The sequence below is a fragment of the Pan troglodytes genome, chromosome 5 (assembly GCF_028858775.2).
Source record: "Pan troglodytes isolate AG18354 chromosome 5, NHGRI_mPanTro3-v2.0_pri, whole genome shotgun sequence".
NCBI classification, from domain to species: Eukaryota; Metazoa; Chordata; class Mammalia; order Primates; family Hominidae; genus Pan; species Pan troglodytes.
This window is the reverse complement of record NC_072403.2, coordinates 126,278,363-126,297,934: the sequence shown is the minus strand read 5'-3', so window position 1 is coordinate 126,297,934 and position 19,572 is coordinate 126,278,363. Positions and strand designations below refer to the sequence as shown.

Sequence of the window (19,572 nt, the reverse complement as noted above, 5' to 3'; positions counted from 1 at the left end):
TCTTCTGTCTCATAAAATACATCCTTAGACTAGGCTTTTTAGTTGTTATTTGATATAAAGATTACTATTTTGAATTGTGGATACAATTAATGATTTTAAAAAATCATTATTAACATTATTCTGGTTTTATTAAACAAGAGAATTTGGTAGCCATTATCAGTTTCCCACAACATAATCACCATAGTTGGAGGAATAGCATAATTTTGGAAATTATAATGTAATTATATTAAGTTTCATAAGTGTTTTCTGTATTTATACTTCGAAAAATTTTTTAAATGTGCTCTTTCTCTACTGTGTGCACACAAAGATCTGCTGTTCTATTTGCTTTTTATTTCTCATAAAAATAAAACTGAATTATAGAAGCTACTATGTTAACTATAACTTTTAGCACCTCTGTTTATCATTGTAATCAAATTATATTGAAAGCCAATGAAAACTTAATAGTTACACTTATTTTGTTGACCTTTACTATATGTCAAGAAAATGGGACAATGCAATCTTTATTTGCAGGCTAAAATCATTTTAAAATTTTCATGAAGAAAATAAAATAAAAAGTACAAAATGCCAAATTATCCAAATAGAACATAGTTCATCTCATTCAGTTAAATAGTTTCTTTTAACGCAAAAGATTAAAAGATACGGAAGACAAAGAAAAGTGAATGGAGGCAAAAGAAAAAGAGAGGGAGAAGAAGGAGGAAGAAGGAAAAGGAGAAGGAGAAAGACAGCACCCTCTCTTCAGGCCATTTTCAAACTGAGTCACTTGGTTTGCTTTTAGCCAGAAAAAGATTCTGTATTTTCCTGTCAAACTTTGAAAATCAATCTGTATTTTCAATATTTATCAATATTGGTTCATATAACTTTTTCGTAAAACTTGTAACGAAAAGGAAAATGAGACCCCATTGTTTTCTTTTTTTTTTTTTAAGGTTTTCTTTTCTTTTTTTTAAATTATACTTTAAGTTTTAGGGTACATGTGCACAATGTGCATGTTTGTTACATATGTATACATGTGCCATGTTGGTGTGCTGCACCCATTAACTCGTCATTTAACATTAGGTATTCTTGATTCAATTCCTAAATGACCAAAGAGCAAGTGCTGCTTTGATGTTGCTGGGCTCTGTTGATTTTCCTGTCTGTATCAGCTTGCATCACCAGTAATGTCCTTAGAGCTCTGAATCTTGTTTTCATGTGTCTCTGCCTCCCAGGTGAGATGTTAATACAAACAGTAAACTAAGCACATGCAATTCGTAAGAAGAGCCACAACTCACAGCCTTCTAGTCTCTTTTGGTCAAGCAAAAAAAAAAAAAAAAAAAAGAACAGACTCTAAAACCCAAGCAGCAAATGATTGAAATAACGAGAGAACAGCAAATGAACGTCAGCTGTGATGATTAGAGAATGGGTGTGGGCTCAACTTCTAAATGTGTAAGAAAGAGATGTGTGAGAAAGAATTGAGAATTAAACCACTTGGTAGGAAGTCAACGCAATTATATTCAGTGAAAAAACAAAAATCTCTACGCACAAAATAATGATGAACCAAAAGATGCAGTGGACTCTGCAGGACAAGTTAAGTATATTAGTTTATTGTAATTCCATTTGCTGTTTTTAGAGTAGGAGCTGGCTATTGAGTGGACTGAAGATGGTGGGGGGCAGAAGAGCAAAATAAAGAAAAAAGACATATGGAAGAATGAAAAGAAGGAAGGAAGGAATTATGAGGTCAGTTTTTTAACTCACAGCCAAGAAAGGCTAGAAGCTCTTACTAGAATTTATAAAGCAAAAAATTAAAATTGTAAATATCTTCTGACAAAGAGAATCTATATGACTTGCTGATATAAGGGAATCAGTTTGTATCTTTATTCAACGAAAAGTTGTATACTCATGTCACAACCTTATTTAAATATATACAGACTTATGAGAATGTGTGTTAAACGAGTTTGCCCAAAGGGGGTTTGGATTATAATCCCAAAAGACACAATCCTAAATGCCATAATCCCAAATGTTGAAATCTCAAAAGATCAAAATTTCTAAAGTCTAAAATCCCCAATGTCTAAAATCTTGAAATTCACAGTCACAGAATAGTTGCATTATGTTAGGTAGAGCTATTAACTTGTTATTGTCTTTATTTGGAAATTAAGTATGGTTTAAGGCAAGGGTGTCCAATCTTTTGGCTTCCCTGGGCCACATTAAAAGAAGAAGAATTGCCTTGGGCCACATATAAAATACACTAACACTAACGACAGCTGATGAGATTTTTTTAAAAATCACAAAAATTCTCATAATGTTTTAAGAAAGCTTATCAATTTGCATTGGGCTACATTCAAAGCCATCCTGGGCCTCATGTGGCCCATGGGCCATAGGTTGGACAAGCTTGGTTTAAGGGGTTACATGTCAGTGCTAAATTGACAGTGCGCCAACCTGTGGACTTAATTTTAGGTGTCAAATTGACTGGATTAAAGAATGCCTAGAAACCTGGTAAAGCATTATTTTGCATGTGTCTGTGAAGGTATTTCCAGAAGAGATTAGGGTGTGAATCTGAGTGGACTAGGCAGGGAAGACCTGCCCTCAAAGTTGGTAGGCATTATTCAATCAGACAGGGACCTGGAGAGAACAAATGCTGAGGGTAAATTGGTCTCTCTCTGATAACTGAAAATACTTTTTACTAGTATTATTATTATTATTTTTGAGACAGAGTCCAACTGTGTCACCCACAGGCTGGAGTGCAGTGGCGTGATCTCAGCTCACTGCAACCTCTGCCTCCCAGGTTCAAGTGATTCTCCTGCCTCAGCCTCCCAAGTAGCTGGGACTACAGGCACGTGTCCCCACACCTGGCTAATTTTTGTATTTTTAGTAGAGATGGGGTTTCGCCATGTTGGCTAGGCTGGTCTCAAACTTCTGACCTCAGGTGATCCACCCACCTCAGCCTCCCAAACTGAAAAGACTTTTATTCTGCCGCCTTAGACATCAGAATTCTAGGTTTGCTGACTTTTGGACTCCAGGACCTCCACCAGCTGTTTCTTGGGTCCTGAAGCTTTTGACCTCAGATTGAAACTTACACCAGCTTCCTGGGTTCTGAGGTTACTAGACATAGACTGAGCCACACTACCTGCATCTTAGGGTCTCCAACTTGTAGACGACCTGCGCTATGACTTCTCAGCCACCATAAAGATGTTAGCCAATTCTTCTAAAAATCCCCTCTCATGTATCTATATACATATCCTATTGATTGAGTCTCTCTGAAGATCCGTTACTAATACACACTTGGCGTTGAGGAAGCCAAGTATCATTCCTGCTACTGTATTCCTTACAACACAGTGGAAGAGATCTGTGAAATTGTTCCCTCACAAAAAGGCTGTGATAAGTTAAGTGTATGAGGCTTCTTAATAGTGAAAGATAAAAGTTTAAAAGCTAATTATTATTGGTGCTGCAAAAGCTGAAAATCCCTTAATTGCAAAGGCCAAGCAATAATCAGACTTTCAGATGGACTGCATATACTTACAAAATTTGTAGACCACAACCACTGCCCAAATACAGATCACAGAAGTAAAAACACAGATGAAAAATACAAGAAGTCCTCCAAGCCAAATTATCCAATCACATATAACTTCTACCTCTTCACACATAGCGCCAATTTGTTATGCTATGTATTTCATCTTCACATCATATCCCATATTAGAGATCTAAATTGTGTGGAGACTTTTAGAGAGTTCTAATTTGTTTTATGCTGCAAATTTGATTCCATTAAAGTGCATTATCACAATGTTGACTTTATGTATAAGCACTGCACATTTATATAGAAATGTTGAAATTTCCTCACTAAATGAAGAAATGTCCTTTTTGTAGATCTGCATTTGTGAAAGATACAATTTCTTGAGATCTTGACTCTTTGGGTGATTACATTTGTGACAGTAACTCATCATGGTTTTCCATCAGTCTCGCCAAGACAAGATTTATGTTGTCTGTCATTATGTTTCATATGACCAAAGTTATAAAGCTGGACACACGTAATTACCAACCATAGTATATATTTCACTTTTGACCTATTTATATGAATACAACTTGACTGCTTATAACTGTTATACCCATGCAACTGTCATTAGTATGCCAAAGTGTTAATGCTTGCAAAAATATGCATGTTATTATTGCCTATTTTCTTATGTAAAATGGCCTAGGAAGTGTTTTGTTGTGTTTTTATGTTTCTCAAATAAATCCCCTTTTAAAAGTGTAAATAAAATTTTTAAAATTTTTTTAGAATTATATTTTCAGTATTTTGATCTTTTGGAATTTCAGCACTTGGGACTATGGCATTTGTGTTTGTTTGTTTTGGAATTATGATTAGCTCCCACCTGAAGGACATACTGAGAATCCTCAAATATATGAAGTCTTTTGTTTTTTCGGTAAATTTAAAATTCTTTGTTCACTGAGTAAGTACTTTGTGAAGAACAAATGCTAGATTATTAATTCCTTATGAATATTTTAAATCTCATTATTTAGAAGTTTGGCTAAAATCTTTAATTAGGGTATAAGGTAAAAATGGTACCTGGTAGTAATGTGCAGACTCTAATTTCTAGGATTTGATGGATGCAAAAATTCTTGAGCACAGAATTCCTATAACAGAATAAGAGATTAAATTTTTACTAAAATATTAACTATATTCAAAGTAGAATTGAATAAGGCTTACATGCCTAAAACATACAGTTCCAACTGTTTAGCTCCAGTTGGAAGAATCCTCAAATATATGCAGTATTTTGTTGTTTTGGTAAGTTGAAATTTCTTTGTTCACTGGGTAAGTACTTTGTGAAGAAGAAATGCTAGAATATTAATTCCTTATGAATGTTTTAAATCTCACTATTTAGAAGTTTGGCTAAAATCTTTAATTAGTTTATAAGGTAAAAATGGTATCTGATAGTAATGTTTGGACTCTAATTTCTAGGATTTGATGGTTGCAAAAATTCTTGAGCACAGAATTCCTATAATAGAATAAGAGATTAAATTTTTACTAAAATATTAATTATATTCAAAGTAGAATTGAATAAGGCTTACATGCCTAAAACATGCAGCTCCAACTATATAGCTCTAACTGGAGTCTGTTATATATTTAACTAAAATTTGCTCAAATGAAATTTTAGTTAAATATACAACAAGATTACAATTCATTTATATAACAATTATTGAGTCACTACTACGTGCCAGGTACAGGTGCTCTAAGCCCTTAAAACACAGCAGAGAACCCTGCCCTCATGGGACTAGTAGTCTAGTGAGAGAAGACAGGCAGTAAGCAATCACTGTAATAAATGAGGATGCCATCCACGATTCTGGAGATGAAAAATGCTATGGAACAATAAGAGAGCTGGGTAACCAATATTGAAATTGTTGAGAGTGGGAGGGGGAGATATTCAGTTTGCAATTTTAAATTAGTAGTGGTGAGTAGTCAAAGTGCAGACATATCTTGAAGGCCAAGAAAACAGAATTTCCTGATGAATTAGATATTGATCTTGTGAGAGAGGTTGGTAAGTCAAGGACGGCACCAAGGTTTTTGACTGAGCAACCTGATGGGGTTGCCGCCAACTGAGAGGAAGAAGACTGGAAATGACTAAGTGCCAAAGCCAATGAGCTTTTTCCCTGTGATGCTAAACTTTACCAGATAGGGATGCTACGTGTTAAATATCCTAAAACTTTCGTGAAATCTCCTGCCCCTGCAGTTTTTGTGACACCAGTCTCCTGAATCTTCTGTTTCCCTTTTCCAGCAGCACCTCTTCATTTACTGGCTCTTACACGTCTGTGCACAATCAAGGTTCCTTGATCTCCAACTCGCCACTCCTTCCCCATCCTTCTGCCGTCATCCTTTGGTACTTATCTCAGATCTCCAAATTGTCCTACACTCTTATCCAAAAAAAATCTAATTCTAGTTCTAGTAATTTAGCAATTTAAACAAATAGGCCCTCTTTTTCCCCCTTCTTAGTCCTCAGCAACAAAAATGCAGAAATTATAAAGCATACCAAAAGATTGACAATGTTGTCAAGCTTTAATTAAATAACAGAAGTCTCTGCAAATGAAGAAAGGAGTCAAGGCCAGAATACAGAATACACTAACTAATCCTTCAGCAGGCCAAAGGGACTTAGATATTGGCCCAAGGAAGTTGACCACTCACGTGGGAACAGAGTAAACTTGGACTTGTGCATGATAGAAAGCAAGATGTAAGACCATGCATAAAAAGAAATCTGAAAGGCTGCATCTGAGTGTAATGATATTGAAAATAGCTATTCATTTAGGCAATCCAGTGTCAGGCAAGAGGAGGAGGAGATGGGTACTGTGTGGATTGAGTCTAATTGGAAAAATTCAACCTCTGAGCCTGTGCCATCCTAGCTGTAAAATTTGAATGTATTAGTGTAATTTGAATCTATTAATGTTGTGTGGAAATTTCAAGTTGAAAAATTAACATGAAAACTGAGTAAACTCATAAAGTTCCAAGAAACTGCTATCTAGGGACATTTTTACAACCCACAGCAAAATTACCACAATACCAAAAGAAAAAAGCCAGAAAAAAAAAAAATCAAGGGAGAAAGTCAAACACATAGAAGTAGACAGTAGAATAATGGTTTTCATTGGCTAGTTTTATGGGAGGGGTGAATGGGTGAAAGGGAGACATTGGTTAGCGAGTACAAAGTTTCAGTTAGGAGAAGTATGAGCTGGTGTTTCATTGTACAGCACGGTGACTATAATTATTAATGCATTTCAAAATAGCTAAAAATTTTAAGAAAGAGGATTTTAGCTGTTCTTACCACAAAAAGAAATGATAAATATTTAAGATGTGGATATTCTAGCCTGACTTGATCATTCTACAATGTATAAATGTTTCAAAATATCACACTGAATCCCATAAATATACAAATTATTTGTCAATTAAAAACAAAACTTAAAAAAGAATAAACATCTTTGATAATTACACTGAACAAAATTTCTAGCATATATTGGCCTATTCTAAATTGTAAGGAAGCATTCAATTTAATTCTTATATTAGAAACTGAACTATGTAATCCTTTAAAAGTAGTAAAATGTCCCATGAAATTTTTTTTTTTTTTTTTTTTTTTTTGAGACAGAGTCTTGCTCTGTCAGCCAGGCTGGAGTGCAGTGTCACGATCTCGGCTCACTGCAACCTCCGCCTCCCGAGCTCAAGCAATTCTCCTGCCTCAGCCTCCCGAGTAGCTGGGATAATAGGCATGTGCCACCGTGCCCGCTAATTTTTGGATTTTTAGTAGAGATGGGGTTTCACCATGTTGGCCAGGCTGGTCTTGAACTCCTGACCTCAGGTAATCTGTCCATCTCGGACTCCCAAAGTGCTGGAAATACAGGCATGAGCCAGTGCTCCCGGCCATAAATTTTTTAAAGAAATAATTTGCAGTTGATAATGTGCAGTATCAGGAACTTTGAATCTGGAAATAAATGCCTGTAATAGTGAGCATGTCAACTGAATCATATTCGCCAGTGACATGTTTTGTTAACTAAATTATAATCTATCAATAAGTATATGAAGTTGATAACTTTCCAAGATTAATTAAAAGCTGGCACAAACGTAATATAATACATATCTAGAGATAAATATTATTAAGATTTATTTCCTGACATTAAAAACAAATTTGATACAGGCCAAACACTTTGCCCTTATTTGACCTTGGGATTCTCTGTCTACAAACTCCCGCCCTTCAATACTCAACAATGGCTTTATATATGCCATTTCCCATGGGAACAAATCTGTTTCTCTCCAGGTATTCATCACTTTCTTTTTCCTTTTTCCTTTTTTTTTTTTTTTAATTGAGATGGGGTCTCACTCCATCACCTGGCTGTAATGCAGTGGAGCAATCTCAGCTCACTGCAGCTTCCTCCTCCTGGGCACAAACAATCCTCCCACCTTAGCCTCCTGGGTAGCTGGGACTACAGGTGTGCACCATCATGCCTGGCTAATTTTTGTATTTTTTATAGAGACAGGATTTTGCTATATTGCCCAGGCATGTCTCGAACCTGTGAGCTCAAGCAATCCACTGGCCTTGGCCTCCCAAAGTGCTGGGATTACAGGCATGAGCCACTGCACCTGGTCTCATCACTTTCATATTTGAGCTAGATCCACTTCAAGTTTTCCTGGACTACAGAATGCATCATATTATATTATATTATAGTCATTAGCCAACCCATTCTTTTCTTCTGGGAACCATAAGCTTTTTGAAAAGCAGGAGACACTTGTGTTCCAGTGTCTTCTAAAACATCTGACAGACTCCTATTCACAAGCATTTTACTACCAAACAAAAAACTCATTTGAATCCCTTTACCTCCTTATATCTAACACTTTGTAATAGTTAAACATGTGTTATATTAAGCGGTCTATAAAATCAAAAAAAGACTTGTATATTTTCTATTAACAGTAAATACATGGAAATTCCAAGAAGAATTAATATGCATAGACTGGGCAAATTCAGTAACTAAGCAAATCTAGATAATCTAATAACTTAATGAAAATTAAAATGTGTAGCACCTCTAAAACTATGCTCTTATGTTTATATGAATAAATGAAGTTAATCTATAAATTGGTAAAATTCATTGTATTAATCAATTGTTCTATAATACAATCTTATTAAATCACACAAACTTGTGTGTGTGCACAAGTAACAAGTAAGTATGATTTTCAGATAATTTAATTTTGCTTTAAATTATATATTTTGTTAAAGTGGAATTATTGACATTACTTTTAATCTCTTATCTGGAAAATGCCTGAAAAATAAAGTTTGCCCAGTATGTCCCCAGTTAATAATAAGTCTTCAATGAGTGAATCAACTGAATGAATATGCTTATTCAAAATATAATTTTACAGAGTGTAGTTTCAATTTATATTTATCAGTAAGTAACGTGTGAATTTGCCTAAGCAAAGCTCTAAAATGCATTTTCATCAGCTTGATTCACCTAAATATCTTCTCCTTTAAAGATTTATCAGCGGGAAAATTAAACCATATTGGTTACAGTATAATTGCATAGGTGATATAACTATAAAGAAAAGCTGCTAAAGGATTATCAGGCAGTGGGGGAAAGAAGTAGGCTATGATAAGAAAGGGGTATATAAGAGAACCTTCCAAGGATTCAGAAATATCATTCTTGTTTATTGACCTGGAGGGTGATCAGAAGGATATTTGCTTTATAATTTTAAAACTGTACATATATTCTATCCATAGTATCTACGCTTTTTAATATTAGAAAGCAAAAAGAACAGATTAGCATATAGCATCTATGTAACCAAGTGGCACAAACTGGGTGTCTTTCAACAGAAATTTATTCTCTCACATGCCTGGAAGTTAGAAGTCTGAAATCAAGGTGTCACTGGGGCTGCACTTTTTCTGAAAGCTCTAGGAAAGAATCTAATCTATGCCTTTCTCTTGGCTTCTGTTGTTGCCCAAAATCCTTGACATTCCTTGGCTCATAGATGCATCACTCCAGTCTTTGTCTACATTGTCACATGGCATTTTTTTCTCTGTGTCTCTGTGTGGCTTTTCTCCTCTTCTCATAAGGGCACCAGCATACTGGATTAGGGCTCCCCCTAATTCAGCATGACCTCATCTTTATTTGATTACATCTGCAAAGACCCAATTTCCAAATAAGGTCATATTCACAGGTACAGGGGGCTAGACTTCAATATGTCTTTTTGGAGTACACAATTCAATTCATAATAGCATCTTTCTCAGAAGCCTTGTTAATATAATAAGAAAGGAAAGTTTGAGCTATTCCCTCATTATTTTAATTACATAAGGCTATTTTGCATATTCCTGTATTTATTATTTTAGTAACTTGTTCAGTATTAATGGTAAAGAGTGTGCACCATGTGTGGCAATGTGTGTGAAAGAAAGAGGAAGAGAAAAAGTGAATTATCAGAAATTAAGTGCTATCATCAGGCCTGAGTTAAATTTGGCCATGTCCATTTATTCCATTAGTTAAATGTGCAGTAAATGAGATTCACATTGTAAAACAGGCAATGACAGAAGTCTAGCCTCCTTGTTCTTTTAGTTTCTGCTTTTTTACTTCTCAGGGTTTTTGTTTTTTTTTTTATCATGTTTGTCTTGTTTTTTGTTGCTTTTGCAAGCATTGGTTCTCGAACTTGCAATTAAAAGTTAAGTAGAAGTTTTTGTTTATTTTGCAGCAGTATTCTTAAATATTTATGAAGGATCTTAAGTCTGACTCGCTTTGAGGAAATATAGATGAATTAATAATTGATGTGGCTGCTTTGCAGAAAATTAAAGGGTGGAAGCACGTGTTAAAAAATTAAATCATCCATGGCTAAGACAGCAGATGTTATTTATTTAAAATCTTGCAAAAATGTACAATTAGGTTTTTTCTTCAGTCCAAGTCAACTGAAAACCTAATGACTCATTTCAACTTTTCAGATTCTAAAACCTGAGGCTAGTCAAATACTAGACAATAAAGGAGAAAGAGAAATTTCAATTCTTTATCCTAGGAATTTTAAGAATGCTGTTTATTCACACAGAAAAGAAGTAGGAAAGAAGGATCTGTGTGTTCTGTATGGGCCTAGAGGCAGGACCCATTTATAGTCTCAGTATTTGTTTATACTTATCATATTGCCTATTAGCCATTTTGGCACAAAAAAATCTCTACAGTGCTCTAACATATGGACATTCACTTGTGTAAAGTAAATAAAATAATGAAATACGAAGATGTAGAAAAATGTTGGGTTAAAAAAGCTTGCTATGATGGAGCAAAGGTAATTCCAGTAGCTGGAGAAGAAATTCACACTTTTCCACAAGATTTATATAACTTACAATCTTGGCTGGAAGTACTTAGAGGGCAACTTTTCAAGATCAGCGATTTTATTTCTGCCTATGGAGAATGACAGAGAGTCTACCTGAACACTCACACTGTTCTAGAGGGAGAAGAATGGAAAGCACAACCTCTACAAATCCTCACCAAAAGCCTCATTTTCTTATCTGAGACAAACAAACAAAAAAAGAAGTTGCAAGTTTAGTGAGAAACAAACTATGCTACTGTTGTATCTTGAAGTTCCTACTTAAAGCTGTCTAGTTGTTTTGAAGGTGTCGCTTTTAAAAGACATATTCATCTAGCCAGATTTAGAGCCTCTTTTTTTTTGCAATAAAATACTCCATAACTTGATGGATCATTTTTTATAATTCTGGTTTACCCATCTCTGCTACTGGAAGATTCCCATAAAACAACTGTCCTAAGAATGGCTGCTGTCATCAAGTTGTAATGCACAGGGTAATACTTTATGTATTCTTTAAACATATGAATCAGGAAGAACTTTCCTGAGTTCCTTAAAAACTGAAAATCGTAATATTTCTAATATGAGCAGATTTTTGAAGAACATGCGTATCCTTAGTGTGTCCAAGGTGGCCTAAAATCTGAAATATCCTTCCCCAATTCACCAGCATTAGCTATTTTTCTAAAGACTTCATTAACCCAAACCTTATACTTTTTTTGTTGATCCTATCAAATTCCTTATATTTACTGTTGGTTCTATCTTATATTTCCTGGAAATATAAGGTTGGTTCCATCAAATTCCTTATATTTCCTGTTGGTTTTAACACAACAAAAAGAAAGTTATGTCTCTATCACAGTATTGACTGGAAATCCTCTTTATTTGATTCCCCCAGTGGCTCAGAGAAACATTATGGGGTTGAAGTAGTGGTTTCTCAATAGTCTCATGACTGGAGGGTCAACAAAATGCCCTAGCTTCATTTAGCTCCCATTAAGTGTCCTTTAGTCACTTGACGGAGGTCACTGAGCTTGCGTGGCCCCAGAAAACTGATGTACTCAACATCTCATTGCTTCTTACATCATCAAATATTTTCTTATTCAATCCAAGAAAGATAAATTTTTCTATTCTCTCCTAAATATCTACTACCTCTGTTTCTAAATTAAATAAGCCCAAGATCCTATTGTATGATCCCAAAATGTGCTTATACATATCTTTGCCCACAGTTCACTATGAAATGAAAATATTATGTTACTAAATAGCTAGCCTTCTCCAGGTAGTTAAAATTATAACCGTGTCCTCCAAGCATTGTTATGTGGTATGTCCTATTCTTACAATCTTTGCAACAATGGTATAAAAAAATTAATAAATGTTGTTCAAGATTTAGCCAGTGCATTCAAGAAAACACAAGAGCAATGCATTCAAGAAAACATAAGAGCAATGCTTTTAAAGCTTAGAAAGGAGTGGACTGGGCTTGTTCATCCAGCTTTCAGTTACATTAGTAGACTCACTCCATCATGATTGAAATGTGTAGCTTATACAAGGAAAAACAGCTACTCAGTACTTTCAAAGAAGGTAGAATTTAAAAATCTAGACTTAATAGGAGTAATTTAGGTTAGAAATTAAAATAATCTTCCTCATTTTAATGCTATAGTGAATGTGTGACAAGCTGTATAAATCTCCCTTCGAGACTTTGGGACTTGTTTCTCCAGTTGCTAGAAGAGCTGTCCTCAGCTGTTAGCCTTCTCCATAAACTGTCCTGGACTACAGAGAGCAGTCTTGCCTAACTGTAAGCCTCCTTCCTGGGGCAGCAGCACCCACTGACTGGTGTAATTTCTAAAGTATAGTATATAGCATAAACTCTATATCACTGTACAGTATAAACTATGCAGTATATTACATAGCATATTGAATAGGATGTAAGGATCCAGCACCCTCACTGAAGTATGGGATAACTCTTTGTTATTGAGACACCGTCACAGCTACAATTTTTCCTTCGGCTTGTGTCTTCGGTTAGGCTATTACAACAAAGTACCATAGGCTTGTTGATGTATAAAACACAGAAATTTGCTTCTCATAGTTCTGGAGACATGAAGTCTGAAATCATGGTTGTGGTCAGGCTCTGGTAATGACACTCTTCTGGATTGCATACTGCCAACTTCTCCTTGTATTCTCACATTGTACAAGGAGGGCTAGCTAATGCCCTGGCCTCTTGATAAAGGCACTAATCCCATTCTGAGGGCTCCACTTTCCTAACCTAATTACCTCCCATGGCCCCAGCTCCAAATACCATCACATTGAGCATTAGGTTTCAACATATGAATTTTGGGGGTACACAAAACATTTAGCCTATTGTGCTGCCCAATCCTGCTGCCTCCCCCACTTCTACCTTTCATCCCCTCCCTCCTTTTCCTCTCTTCGCTCTCACATCCAATTCATTCCCTTCTTTCTCCTCCCTCTTCTCCCTTTCCCTTTCTCCATCTTCCCTTCCCTTCTCTTCTCTGAGAGCAATCTTGCATATAATCTCAGTCTCAGAGTTCACTTCCCAGGGAGCACAGCTGCAACCAGTGCTTAAGAAAGATGGGAATTTAACCCAAATTAGTTTGTAATATTTCTTTCTAGACAAGGTTTTAAAAGAATAAAATAAGTGATTACCTTTCTGGAATCATTTAGGACTGAATCAACCCAGAATTATTCAGATTAAATGATGTTGAGAATTATGAGATGCATTGAAAGAGTTAAAAAATCAATTAGTACACACGTAAGAATGATTCAACGACAGAGAATAACAGATTCCATTAAAAACAAAAGTGATTTCACCAGCCACCCATCTGTGTACACTTCCAACATTCTTTTACTTTTCCATTAACAGCTGCCTTTTCTTGTTAACTTCTCTTATCTTTATATAAATATTAATTTTCACTGTAATATAAATCAAATATGCAGTCTATCTGCTTTGCAAAATACCTGTGTTATATTCTCTTTTGAGAGGTAAACTGCAGTTACTTTAATAGAGGTCTAGAAGCCCACATATCCACTATTGTCAAAAGAATCACATGGTACAGTATTAGAAAGCATCAGCAATCCCAAAATTGGGGTGCTTACATCAACAAGGGGCCATGGGCACTAACACTAATGTTGGTAGAAAAACATCAGGTGCTAAGTGGCTATGCATTGCCAACACAGTCTTTTATCTCTGTTTAAAATAGCAAAGTATCACTCATGCACCTTTTGTGTTGTTTTGAAAAGTTTTCAAACTTGTTAAACTTTCATATTATAAATTCACAAGCAGCTGATTTGCATTTAACAAAAATTCTTCTATCATTTCAGAATGGCTACCCATGTCTAAAAGGATGGCATGTATCTAAGCTGAAAAAGTGTGTTCTCCTTTACATTTTAGTATCCTTGTCTCATTACACAGTTAACATTCTGTTTCACCATCTAATGTAACATAATATGACAAGTAAAATTTGAGGAAAGAAATCATTTTTTATGTTTTGTAGCTACTTTCTATTTGAAAAGCTGATATCCATCTACACATTCTTAAGCACACAAAAGAGCACCACAGCTTAAGCCAACATCTGCTTGCAGACACTGGTTAATGAGTTGATGGCTGACTTTTAAAAAATCCAAGTAGCTTGGTACATCACATTCCACCAAAAAAATTGTGACATATGATGTTTTATAGCTTCCAATTTGCTTGAAAAGGCTGTGTTTTTTTTGTGTGTACCATCTTTTCTTGTCTTGTTTATATATTTTACCACCTACATGGATTCACACAAAAATATTGAATTCTTTTTCATTTTCTTAATTAAGAAAAACTATATAATTCTATAAATGCCAATGGAAAAAAATTGCTAAATTATGTTCCTTCTAAGATAAAAGCACAGAAAAAGATGATCTAAGACTGTCTTTGCTTCCCATATGTTCCAGTCTTGAAAAGAATGTACTTATTTGCCCCAGTTGATATAGTGCACAAGAATTTCTGGGTGCAAATTTATCATTCTCCTTCCAATAGCTCATATCTCAATATTTAGATAGTCTTCATGTACTTTTTCCACATTAAATATTAAATGTTTATTCCCTCTTCTGAAACTTTTTAAAATTATATCAACTATTAATTTAACAATAAAGCTATCTTGTTATCAGAGGATCAAAGTATTGACATTGAATCCAATTCTCTGACCACCCACTACTTAACCTTTCTTATTGCTGTTTACATTGCCACTATTATCAGTTCGGTGTTCATCTTTTGACTTGTACCTCATTGACTCTGAATTAAAACAATGTAAGTTTCCTGTGGGGAAAATTTCTTGGAATTTAAGACTGAATATCCTTTTCTCATTTAAAGTGGTAACTTTATTGTCAAGAAGCAATGATATTGAGGGGGAAAAAATAACATTTAAATTTTTTAAAAGACTGCTCTAACCTATTTAATTTTTATAAAACTTCAATTGTATAATTGATATAGAAAGAATTTTGAAATTCCAATTCCTTAATAAAGGATGAATCTCTCCTGCCACCTGTTTTTGTATGGCCCACAAGGTAAAAATGCTTTTGCCATTTTAAATGGCTACATTTTAAATGGTTATATAAGTACCTATACAATATCCTTGATTTGTCTCTTGACTCAAAAAGCCTAAAATATTTACCACACATACCTTTAAGAAAACATTTGCGAGCTCCTGATCTGGAGGAGAAGATCCCTGTGCCTTTGTTACTAGTATGCTAGTATATAGTTTTCTTTCTTTCTTTTTCTTTTTTTTTTTTAAGACAGTCCTGCACTGTGGCCCAGGCTGGAGTGCGGTGGCGTGATCTCAGCTCACTGCAACCTTCGCCTCCCCAGTTCAAGTGATTCCCTGCCACAGCCTCCCGTGTAGCTGGGATTACAAATGCGCGCCACCACACCTAGCTAATTTTTGTATTTTTAGTAGGGACAAGATTTCACCATTTTGGCCAGGCTGGTCTCAAACTCCTGACCTCAAGTGAAACCACCCACCTCAGCCTCCCAAAGTGCTGGGATTATAGGTATGAGCCACTGTGTGGGGCCTGTTACTAGTATGTAGTTTTCTATGACAACTGTGGTCACTGGAGTCAGAAATTACTTCCCTCAGAAAACATAAGCAGATTAGATGGATGTTGGAAGGAAAATGCTTTGGTTTATTTTCCCCCTGCTTTCTGTTTTTATGTATTTCGTCATATTTTAGTTGTCAATCCAGCACTGTTTTCCCCCATTTCTTCAATAGGTTTTTCTTCCAGACAGAAATATCATATTTCTTACAGAATATAAATGCAACATATATTTCATGTATTTGTGGCAAGTGGGGACCATGATGTCGTTATCTGCCTACCTCATAAAATCTGACAAAGTGATTACTAATAAATACACATAAATCGAATTAAAAATAAATCAATAATACAAATGTAAAATAAATTTTTGAAAAGACAGAAAGTGTTTTAAAAAAAGAAAGTGTTTTTTTCCCTCATAAGTAAGCTTTGGGTAACTGAAAAATCTGTATAAACTGAAAACATGCTAATAATTGATATGAATTACCAACTTAAATAATGTGTTCATTTAATAAAATTTCGGTTTTGTTAAAGATTTTACACTTTAATTTTTTATTGGAGTATTTTGACATGAATATTCTTGATTATGTCAACAATTCAGTGATGCTTGCAGACACTGGATTTGTAGGAAGTTTTCTCAATTTTCTAGGTGTCATCTTTTATAAAAGAACAATTATTATGTCTATAAGCATGACCTTTTTGATGTTCTATTTGTATGACTCTAAATAAGCAATATTTTAGACCTAGATAAGTTAAGTGTCTTCTGAAGTGTCAGGGATTCTGTATTCTGTCTTTGTAAGTTATTACAGAACAATGAGTTTATAATAATGCTCCAAGAGAGTTGGACACCATACTAGATATTTCATTTTCAGATCAGAACAAATAACACATTCCATGCCATGCAGGTCTGGCTTCCCAGGCTGCTCAAAATGAAAAAAGCAAAAAAGCAAACATAAGCCCTAAATTTCTATTTTTTGGGAATAGCAAACAAGACGAATGATATCTAAAAAAACAACTTCAAGCTCTCATTTTAGAAAAGAGAGAAACTGAGGTCGAGGGCAATAAAGGAGGGGGGGCTTTGCAGGCTCTTCCAACGCTTGGCTTCTGTGATTTTTTTTATCTTTAAATGAGTAAACATGAGCTTTTATATTGTGTTCACACTTGGAATGGAATAAAATAGTATCTAATGCAATTCAAAACAGCTTTAGTAAGTCATTGTGCTAGTATCATAACATTTCTTTTTTCGGTACATCTTTCTTCCAAAGTCAGTTTTTCATTTAACACCAAAAGAGCCCACATTGCAGCACTCAGAAAAGAAATAAAGGTTTTATTTTTAAAGAGTGTTAAGTCTACAAGTGACTAAAGAGTCTTTGATACTAAAAATACCCTAGGTAAAGGGGGAAATTTTTCAGTTTGAACAGTATGTAGTCATAAATGTGGCAGACTTTCTATTAGCTCAGACTCTGGGAAGAACAGTTGGTGAGGCTGCAGCTCTTTGCTAAGGAGCATAATACATATCACAGGGAGTTATGAAATAAGAATCCTCCATTCTACCATAGGTACAACTACACAAGTACACACACACACACACACAAATACACATATACACACATCCACATCTAAATATTACCACATGCAGAAATGCCACATCCATACACAGACTCAGAGATATACACACCCAGTATCATGGACACACATACACACATGGACACACACACACACCAATGAGTAGGTACCACAAGTAACTATAGTAATAGCAACTGTCATTTAAACTATATCACTTATATTAGTTATTGGTCTTCTTTAGTCTAATGAAATGACTTCCTTATTACAAAACATCTTGTCACCATATTGAAAACAGCATGTTACAAAGATGGCAGAATCTTGATCGACTTAAGAATGAGTCAACATAATTACAATAGCAAAAGGAACAAACGCAAAAATTGTATGTCTACGAAAACATGGCTTATTGACTGTTCTTGGGAAAAGATAACAGGTCACTCTGGTTCCTCATCTGTGAAATATAGGAGCTGGACTGGGTGTTCTGTGAGGCTTCTTACAGCTTTCATACCCTTAGAACATACATTTCTATTTGCATATGAATGAGAGTGATAAATTCTTATTGGCTAACCCCAAATGCTTTGCCAAAACATTTGATTAAAACATTTACTGCACACCTGAATATTCTGCAGAGATAAATTACAATGTTTTCCATATAAAATATTTAATTTGCCTGGGCATGGTGGCTCATGCCTGTAATTCAAGCACTTTGGGAGGCCGAGGTGGGCAGATCACCTGAGGTCAGGAGTTCAAGAACAGCCTGGCCAAAATGGCGAAACCCCATCTCTACTAAAACTACAAAAATTAGCCGGGCATGGTGGGTGCCTGTAATCCCAGCTACTCGGGAGACTGAGGCAGGAGAATCACTTGAACCCAGGAGGCGGAGGTTGCAGTAAGCTGAGATTGTGCCACTGCTACACAGCCCTGGTGACAAGAGCAAAACTCCATCTCAAGAAAAAAAAAAGGAAAAGAAGAAGAAAACCATTTAATTTGTGCCTAAACTAAGCAGAGAAATTGTTGGTTGACACTTACCTTTAACCTTGACCACACAAGTGTTTCAAGAGACTAATAATCACTCCTTAGGGTTATCAATAGTAAACTATCTATAGCATCATGAAATACATAATTTACTAAGGGCATCACTGCCTTGGGTGCTGAATAGACACTGTCCATGTTGAGCAGACTTCAAATAATGATGGCAAAGTGATAGCTCTATATTAAAACAAAAACTTCCTGTTTGTGCTTCTTCTGAAATTGTTTTAATTTGGATATTCTTTCAAATTTTTTCATATTAGGGAAATTAATAATGTGATTTAAGTATTCTTTTATTTCCTCTCTCACATGGAAAAGAAAACCAGTGAACTACCCACACATATCAAAAGCTATCACATATTGAGTCTCCTTTTTAAATTTGCATCACCAATGTCAATTTTTATTTCAAGGCCATAATCTGTTGTTAAAAAGAGGAGTCTTAAAAGATCCCTCGCAGTAGTAATAAATAAGAGAACACAAAATTTCCTCTATAGCACATAAAATGCACCAAATGAGACAGGAACTAAAGGGTTCCAAATCCAGTTCTGGATAATAATAAACAAGTCTCATGACTTCTTTGTGTCTACTTTTCTTCCTTTTTAAAATAAAGAATTTAGAGTAGATTATTTTAAAGTCTTTTTTAGCTCAGAATTATTTGTGTATTGCTATGGTTAGAACATTTGTGTCACCCCCCAAATTCATATGTTGACACCCTCTCAAGTTGATGTCATTAGGAGGTGGAACTTTGGGAAGTTAATTATGTACCGAGGGCAAAGCCCTCATGAATGGAATTAGTGCCCTTATAAAAGAGGCCTTCATGGCCAACATGGTGAAACCCCATCTCCACTAAAAGTACAAAAATTAGCTAAGTATAAATTAATACAGGTGGCCAGCGCCTGGAATCCCAGCTACTCAGGAGACAGAGGCAGGAGAATCGCTTGAACCGGGGAGGCGGAGGAGGTTGCAGTGAGCCAAGATTGCACCACTGTGCTCCAGCCTGGTCAGCAGAGTGAGACTCTGTCTCAAAAGAAAAAAAAAAAAATGCTTCAGAGAGTGAGCTTGTCCTTCCACCATGTAAGGACACTACTAGAAGATGCCATCTGTGAGGAAGCTCAACCATGCTGACACCCTAATCTCAGACTCCCAGTCTCCAGAAT

The 19,572-nt window shown here is 35.4% G+C and overlaps 1 long non-coding RNA gene across 1 annotated transcript in view; it reads right to left on the bottom strand.

Moving 5' to 3' along the window:
* Nucleotides 1-943: 943 nt before the first annotated feature.
* LOC134810358 (uncharacterized) overlaps nt 944-19,572 on the bottom strand; it is a 56,533-nt gene continuing 37,904 nt past the window's right edge. Inside the window, exon 3 of the long non-coding RNA XR_010158150.1 lies at nt 944-4,599. This is a non-coding gene — a long non-coding RNA (uncharacterized LOC134810358). The remainder of the gene's footprint in view (nt 4,600-19,572) is intronic.